The sequence below is a fragment of the Vombatus ursinus genome, unplaced genomic scaffold (assembly GCF_900497805.2).
Source record: "Vombatus ursinus unplaced genomic scaffold, bare-nosed wombat genome assembly UNPS02014832.1, whole genome shotgun sequence".
NCBI lineage: Eukaryota > Metazoa > Chordata > Mammalia > Diprotodontia > Vombatidae > Vombatus > Vombatus ursinus.
The window spans coordinates 29867115-29876335 of NW_020954610.1; the positions used below are offsets into that span (position 1 = coordinate 29867115).

Genomic DNA, 9221 nt, shown 5'->3' on the forward strand with positions numbered 1-9221 from the left:
ATGTGTGTGTGTGTGTGTGTGTGTGTGTGTGTGTGTGTATGTTTGTGCATATATATATATATATATATGTATATATACATGCAAGTTATAATATTGATAGCCAGTCCAAATGAAACACAATTCTAAGTGTTCTACATCAGGTCACTAAGTTGCCAAGCCATCAATATTTATACATGTGTGTGTATGTGTGCTTGTGTGTGTGTGTGTGTGTGTGTGTGTGTGTGTGTACACAATAGGGTGCATTGTTTCTATTTAAGGAATAAATAGCCTCGGGGCAGTTAGGTGGCTCAGTGGATAGAGCACTGGCCCTGAAGTCAGGAAGACCTAAGATCAAATCTGACCTCAGACCAAACACTTGACACTTACTAGCTGTGTGACCCTGGGCAAGTCACTTAATCCCCCCCCAAAAAAAAAGAAAGGAATAGTCTCTGGTGATGAGGGCATCCCCAACCCCTCTTTTCCTTCCTTTGTGTAAAATTGTGTAAAACAATTTGGTGGAAACCAATTATTTCATTGAAAAGTTGAGGTAAAGATAGTCTAGCTGTACCAGATCTAAAACTGTATTATAAAGGAGCAATCATCAAACCTACTTGGTACTGTCTAAGAAATAGAGTGGTGGATCAGTGGAATAGGTTAGGTATGCAAGACACAGTAGTCAATTACTATAGTAATCTACTATTTGATAAATCCAAAGACTCCATCTTCTGGGAAAAGAAATCATTATATAACAAAAACTGTTGGGAAAACTAGAAAATAGTATGGCAGAAACTAGGTATAGACCATCATCTTACACTGTATACCAAGATAAGGCCAAAATGGGTACATAATTTAGACATAAATGGTGAGACTATAAGCCAATTAGGAGAGCAAGGAATAGTTTACCTGTCAGATCTATGGAGAAGGGAAGAACTGATGACCAAACAAGAGCTAGAGAACATTATGAAATGCAACATGGATAATTTTGATTACATTAAGTTAAAAAGTTTTTGCACAAAGATCAGAAGGAAAGTAGAAAACTGGGAAACATTTTTATAGTCAATGTCTCTGATAAAGGCTTCATTTCTAAAATATATGGGGAACCGAGTCAAATTTTTAAGGATATATCATTCCCCAATTGATAAATGGTCAAAGGATATGAATAGTGAGTTTTCAGATGAAGAAATTAAAGCTATCTACAGTCATATGAAAGGATGCTCTAAATCACTATTGATTAGAGAAATGCAAATCAAAACAACTCTGGGGTACTACTACATCACACCTGTCAGATTGGATAATATGACAAAAAAGGAAAATGATAAATGTTGGAGAAGATGTGGGAAAATTGGAACACTAATGCATTGTTGGTGGAGTTGTGAATTGATCCAACCCTTCTGGAGAGCAATTTGGAACTAAGTCCAAAGGGTTATAATATTGTGCATACCTTTTGACCCAGAAATAGCGCTTCTTGGTCTCTATCCAAAAGAAATTATAAAAATGGGAAAACGACCCACATGTAGAAAAATATTCATAGCAGCTCTTTTTGCAGTGGCCAAGAATTGGAAATCGAGGGGATGCCCATCAGTTGGGGAATGAACAAGTTGTGCTATATGAATGGAATGGAATACTATTGTTCCATAAGCATTGATAAGCAGGTGGACTCCAGAAAAATTTGGAAAGATTTACGTGTACTGATGCTGAGTGAAGTGAGCAGAACCAGGAGAACACTGAATACAGTAACAGTAACGTTGTGCAATGACCAACTTTGAGAGACTTAACTCTTTGCGTCAATACAAGGATCTAAGACAATTCCGAAAGATTCATGATGAAAAATGCTGTTCACATCCAGAGAAAGAACAATGAGTCTGAATGCAGATGGAAGCATGCTATTTTCTGGGTTTTTTGTTTGTTTGTTTTTGTTTTGTGTTGTTTCTTCTTTCTCATGGTTTTCCCTTTTGGTTCTAATTCTTCTTTATAGAGTGACTAATGTGGACATATGCTTAATATGATTATACGTGTATAGCCTACATCAGATTGCACACCATCTTGTGGAGGAGGGAGCTGAAGTAGGGGAGAAAGTTTAGAACTCAAAATCTTGTAGAAGTGAATGTTGAAAACTAAAAACAAATGAATAAAATTATTAAAAAAGAAAAGGTGAGGTATTTAGGTGATACCTAAATATAAAATTATTCATTGGTTCAGATTTTTTCTGTGGGTACTATAGCTGGTGATTCCATTACAGAAATAGATTAGCCAATTTTTCCAGCTAAATAAACTTTCAGATGGACAATTGTTATTAACTGAAACATATAGAGAATGATGAAAGTACAAATGTTTACCATTGCAGCATGGTACAGTGAAAAGAGAATTGAATATAGAATCCACTGCCCAACATTCAAGTCCTGGATCCACTATTGAATAACAGTAACACTTTAGGTAAATCTCTGAACCTCAGTTTACTTATCTGTCGAATGAGGATCGTGGTACTTAAACCATTAAATCACAGGGTTGTAGTGACAATAAAATTAGTTAATGTACTTGAAAGTGCTTTGAGATCATAAAGCTCCACACAAATTTAATGTGCTATTATCTCTTTCTATCTGTCTAATCATCCTTCTAGGGTTATTTTCAGGATACAATAAAAAAATCTTCATAAAGCACTTCACATATCTAAAAGTTCTATGTAAGTAGTAGTTACTGTGAGAATATGGTAAAGCCAATAAGTGAATGAATGAATAAATAAATCTATTAAACCCTAACTATATCAAGAATTGTGCTAAGTACTAAGATTTACTTAAAAGTAGGCAAGGCAGTTGCTACCATCAAGGAGCTAACATTCTAATAGAGGAAGACAACAAATAAAAATGAGTTGGAAGGTGGAGTGAAATAGGAAGTGATCTTCTGGAAATGAATGGAAAAATGATTTTGAGATTCTCAAATCTGTGCTTTTGATCTTCAAGGATCTCCAAAATCTGGAACCATTCCCTTTCCAATCCCATCACAAACCATACTCCTCCATATACAACATGTGCGATCCAAACTAGACTACTTGCTATCCTCAAATAAATATCCCATCCTTCACCACTTCTAGGCCCTTTATCGTGCTATTCCCTACAACCAGAATGTTCTCTCTTCTCTTTCTCTTCTTGCTGAAATCTTACTCATTCTTAAAGGCCCAGTTCAAAGGCCACCTCCTGAGTCTATACCAGTCTACCTTACCTGATAGGAAATGATTTATCTTTCCTCCAACAAAGAATGTACTTTGTAACATCTTGTATGTTTTAACTGCACACAATTTTGAACTGTAGTTATTGTATAGTTATTGTATGTTTATTGTATAGTATTGCATACTTAAATATGTCTACAAAGCTACATTTTGACCTCTAAAAAAGCAGGGATCATATCTTTATTAATTAAAAAAATACTAATTTTGTGTGTGTGTTTACAAGGCACTGCTATAGTTGTTGGGGATACAAAAATGAAAATTACAGAAAGCTCTGCCCTCAAGGAACTTACAGTCTAATATAAAGTAGGGGAAATAAAATATTTACAAAAAATATACTATTCAAAATGGAGTGTGATAAAGACAAAAGAGAGGACTAGAACAAGGGTTCTTCATCTGGTGTCTGTGGATAGATTTCATGGGGAAAATTATACCTTTATCTTTAACAACATGCAATTAAAATTTTGCATTTCCAATGATGAATATAGGCAACAAATCATGGTAGTATTAGGCTTCACCAGACTGACAAAGGGGTTTCTTACACACACACAAAATTAAGAAGCCCTAGTTTAAATAAAGCATTATAAGAATTTTAAGAAGATGAGATACTTTTCATCTTATGGGAACAAGGAAAACTTCATAGAAGAAGTGTCATCTAAGCTTTGTTTTGAAGGAAAGAAGGAAGAATGTTCAATCACTTTTGAGCTTTCCCCAGATTCTTGTAAGTTGTATCACACATATTAGACATTTAATAAATGGGTATTGGATGAAGAACTCTAGTTGTAGAAAATACATATGAATACATGAAAGTTCAAAAACAATACAAATTGTAACAAAATCAGATGAAAGATATCACAAGCATAAGAGTGTCTTCATTCCCTCCTTCCGTCTAACCAAAACAAATAATAATCACCACAACAAAAAAGCCCACCAGCTCTGCTTCCAGCCTAGCTCCCTATAGGCGTTATCCACGGGAGCACCCATTGTGGAAGAAGAGCCGCCTCTATTCCTACATCCACCTGCCACCCACAGGGAAGACCAACTAGTCTAACCAAAGCAGCAAGATGCTGGGAGAGAGACAGAAGGTTGATTAGTGTGTTACCCATTCTTGGTTTCTTTGATTTTTTCAAAAGGATTTATTATAAACAGTATTTAACAGTGGGACAATACCTTAACCCAAAGAAATGTTTCTGATGGTGATATTTCATACATCACATTTCATAATCATGTGATCATAGATTTGGTGTGTCTACATGTGCTTGTGTGTGTGTGTGTGTGTGTGTGTTGTAAGCAATTCAGAGTGCTCTTACATGAAGTACTCAAATTCTTATTACAAAATAAGAGATCGGTGGTAAATAAAAGCAACACTTTGTCAGAAACTGTCACTCACATCTCTCCTGAGACAGTAAAACCCAATGTAAGGTCTCATTCAGGTGTCTTTGATCCGCCTGTCTCATGGTGAACAAAGGTGTGAAGAGAGTAGCTATGATATTTTCATCATGTTTGCCTTGTACTTCAAACATAAATTTATTTGAGCATCTGGCCATTTCTGGTGCCTTGGGGCAAGACCAAAATTTATAGTTCTGTGGGTATATAGGCCACTTGTTTATATAGAGAATTTTATAGCTCAGTTCCCCAAGCTGGTGTCAGGATTGCCGTTGGAGGCTTCTCTGTTAATTATCCTAGGGGACTTCAGCCTGCACACAGATGTCAATTCAGATGGACCAGCATGTATCTTCCTGGAAGCAATGGGCTCTGGTTTTTAACCAGATGGTTTTGGAAAGTTCCCTTAAGGCCATGCACATTCTAAACTTTGTCTATGGATTTAATTTGTTTCAGACACTCATCCTTGTAAGAAAGGCTCAGCTTTCAATGTGAAGTCTGATCTACCTGGGCCTTAACTCTTGAAATCCAGCTAGTTTTTTTTTTCTTTTTGAGATTTTTTTTTTAAAATAAACTACTTACTGTGTGTTTACATGTGCATATTTATCAGCCAGCCTTAAATTACAATTTAACTGAAAAAGTTTAACTTTACTAGGGTGAAATAGAACTAGGAAAAGAAAAAGAATTCACTGTAGATTTGCTTGGATTTCTATTTTGTGCTTCTGCAGATGTGTGGAAATTTTCTTTGAAGAATTTTTTTATTTCTTTCTCTTTAAACTTTTCTTCTTAACTTCCCTATGTAAGTACTTTATAAGATTCAGCCTGACAAACTGTTTCACATAAGGCATTGCAAACTGCTTCTTGTTTTATCTTTTGTTTAGGTATCACGATATTGGCCACTATTGTCTGTTCTTGTGTCAGATGATAATGTCCAAAGATGTCTTCTCTCCAGTCACCTAGTTTTGGCCTTCCTTGGACTATCTGAAGGAGTCTTCAAAGCATTATATCCTGAAGAATTTTATTTAAGGCTTGCACAGACTCTTAAAACCTTTCCTAATTTCTCTGGAACCTGGCATTGGTAATCAGCCTTTTGGCCCTGTGTTCTAACATGAGAATATTTCTTTCTTTCAGTAGGACATATCAAAGTTTACATAAATTTTTGTTGCTCTAGTACCTTAACTGTTCACAGGTCCAAGTAGCAGCTGATTTGATTGTTTCTTCTTTTTTGGATCGTCAAAAAATTCTTCTAGCCCTTTCCTTGACAAAAATAATATGAATTAATCTATACCAGGGAGAGGTGTGATGTTGACTGTATTCTTGTTTAACAAAGTGAAAGTAAACCTCAAAGAGTAGTTGTGAAGAAATAGTTTGTAAATTTTGGCTGGCTGCTGGGGCCAGCAAGATAGTTAACATTCCAGAGGCAGCCAGACATCAACTAGCTGGAAGACTATCATCCTCATCAGCTCTCCTCATGCTTTGCTTCAGCTCATCGAGCTTGTTACTTCCAGCTGCTGTCCTGCCTTTCCTCTTACCTTGTTTTTTTTATTAATTTTTTTTTTGTTTTTTTGATTTTTTTGGTTTTTTTTGGTTTTTTTTTTTGGAACCTGAGAGCTGGTAAAGTTGGGTGGCTGGTAAGGGTCAGATAATATTCTCAGCTATTAGCTGAGAGTGGGATCCTTCCAATCCTTATGGCCTCACTAAAAAAAAAAAAAAAAGCTAGGGTACAATTTATAGAGGAGAGAGATATGGGGCAACTTGACTTGGAGTGTCTGCTGCTCTGGGAAATCCTTTTCTGATGTGAATTTTATGCCTAATCTCTGAAAATCTATAACACAGCTAGTGAGATGATAATTGCCAAGTGCACCAAAAGTGTTAGTAATTGGGGGCCAGGGTTTAGTCTGTCAAAATATTGTGGAGACACTCTGTTTCCCAGAGCTAAGGCACAGCAAGCAGACTGTGCCCTGACCTCGACATAACAACAATTCTTTGCACTCTGGATGATCTCATCCTCTGGCAAAATGTATTGCTTTGACCAGCACCAGATGTTTACTGAAGAATTTATGATTTTAGCTCCCCCTATTTCCCAGGGACCTGAGAACCAACACCTATCACCTCTCTTGACATGCTCACAATCCGTTCCTTGTAACTACCAAGTGAACTGAATCAGTTACTGCACTCCTGTTCCCGCTGCTTTTGTACCACATTTTGAGACAATTAACTTGGAAACTGTTCCCACAGGACCCAGGAATGCCTGAATTATCCATGTATGAAGTTGCTGTGGCAAATGCTTCTCAATGATTATGCTACAGAATGATTATGTCATGGTCCAGCCCACTTGTGTTTTATTATTATTATTATTTTTTATGTACATAATGTACTTCCTTTCCCCAGGATGCTAAGCCCTCCTTCTCAGGCCACTCACAAGTTAGAAACTGATTCTGTTTTGATTGACAAGTCTCACCAGTCCTAATTGTCTCACCCAGTTAAATGGTAGTTCAATTCATCATTGAGAAAAGGTTTTTCCTTAAATAAAGTAACTCTGAGAAGAACTTCCAACCCTGCAACCTTTCTCTTTTCTCCATCTCAGCACTTGCTTCATTCCTCTCTACTTCAAGGATCCATGGTTATTCCATACATCAAAGAAGTTTATAACACTCTTTTGCCTCAATGGATAGTAATCACGAGATTTTGTGGATGAAAAATTCATCACCCTGTAGCTGACTTTTAAGTGGTGAGCCTTTCCTGCAAATTTAGCTTGGAAGGTCCTCAAATGACCAAAATACATACCTTCACCTGGTCTTTGCATCTTGGGTAGACAAGCTAGCCTATCTACCCACCAGGTGACAAAGTATATCAAGTGCCAGGTCATGAATACCTGAGTTCAAATCTGGCCTCAGACACTTACTAGCTTGTGACCCTTGGGCAAGGCATTTAACCTCTGGTTGCCTCAGTTTCCTCATCTGAAAAATGGGATTAATAATAGCACTTACCTTGCAGAATTGTTGGGAGTACCAAATGAGATAATAATTATAAATTAGCACATAGTAAGTGCTATATAAATGTTAGCTATTATTATCTTCCTGATCTTCTACATTGAAATTCAGACTTAAAATTTTAGAGTTTAAAGGTACTCAAGTTAAAGCAACTCTGAGATTCTACCTTACATGTATAAAATTGGAAAAGTTAATAAAAAAGGGAAAAGATGAATGTTGGAAGAATACTATTGTTTTTGTCTTCCCCCTTAATGAGCATAGAAGATGGGGAGGAGAGGAAAATGGACGTTTTCAATTGAAAAAAAAATTAAAAATAATTTAAAGAAGGAATCCCAACGGTCCAATAGTATAATCCAAATCCAGAAAAGGATCCCAGCCACAACATGCCAATGTTTACAAGTTTAATGGGTGCAATTTTTTTTTCACAATGATAAATTTTTATTTTTCAATCTTTAAAAGTTCTTAGACAGATTCTTGAACTGGTGGTTCATAGCCATCAGCCCTTTCTACTTTTGTGCCTGTTTCATTTCCTGAAGGTTTTCCAGAGCCACCACCTTCACCATGCAGTTCCATTAGCTTTCCCAATTCAAATTTGGGCTTCTTGAGCATCTTGACTTTTCGGACAAATACTTTCATGGAGAGGGTATGGACTGGCAAGCCTTTTCTATGTCTTTTCCAATGCTGTTTGGAATTAGTTTATTGACAACTTCTTTCAAGTCATTTGTCTGCACCTTTTGGTCTTGATTTCCAACATTTTCTTATGAATTTGACGGACCTTTTGGTGCTGGGCATAAGAGGTCTTATGGATCTGGTTGTTGCGCTTTTTGGTAAAACCAACACAAAAGAGGCGGAGCAAGTACCCATTGGTAGTTTTGACATCAACATGGGCTTCAATCATGGTCGGCCACTTTTTGACCATGGAGCACATCTTGTCCCAGCTAAGGTCCATTCCATGGAAATTAGTCAAACAATTTTTACTCTGAACATCTTCAGTAATTAACTTGAATTTATGGAAAGCAACCTCAGCATTCTGCAGATCAGCAAGGTTCACTTCAAAAACTCTACCCTTGAGACCATCAGAGGCAATTTTTGTTCCTTGGGTCCTTGTAACCAGTGTCTCGCTGATATTGCAAATGTTGAACATAGCTGGTGCTTTTACATCATACCAATCCTTCTTTGAAAATGGATCAACCACTTTCCTCTTGGCTCCTTTTCTGCTGCCTTTGGTGAGGTGCTTGTTCTTGCCCACCACCATGATCCCACTCTGAAAGCCAAAAGCTAATGGGTGCAATTTTTGAAAAAAAAAAACAACAACATAGAAAACAGGAAAGATGTCAAGTGGCCAAAGAAAGAATGATAAAGGTCCCAACTTTCAGAAAAATAAAGACAGATTCTACAAACTACAAAACAGTGAGATTCAGCTGGGATAGCTTTCAAGACATCTAGATTAACTCAATGAGCCACTGGCATAGAGCTTCAGTTGAAAGTCTTATCACTAACAGGGACACAACCATTCTCTTTTCTTTTATAAAGATGTCGGAACATACAATATGAAAATATTTGTAAACCTGCACATATTTTCCCCTTGCTCTAGTACATTAACTTTCATTTCAAGAAAGGAAACAAAAAAACCTCTCTTTCTTTGG

The 9221-nt window shown here is 36.7% G+C and overlaps 2 pseudogenes; both read right to left on the minus strand.

Annotated features, from left to right (window-relative positions):
• Positions 1-4146: 4146 nt before the first annotated feature.
• Positions 4147-5841, minus strand: LOC114025835 (annotated as a pseudogene).
• A 2157-nt stretch (positions 5842-7998) lies between these two features.
• Positions 7999-8830, minus strand: LOC114025986 (annotated as a pseudogene).
• Positions 8831-9221: the final 391 nt, after the last annotated feature.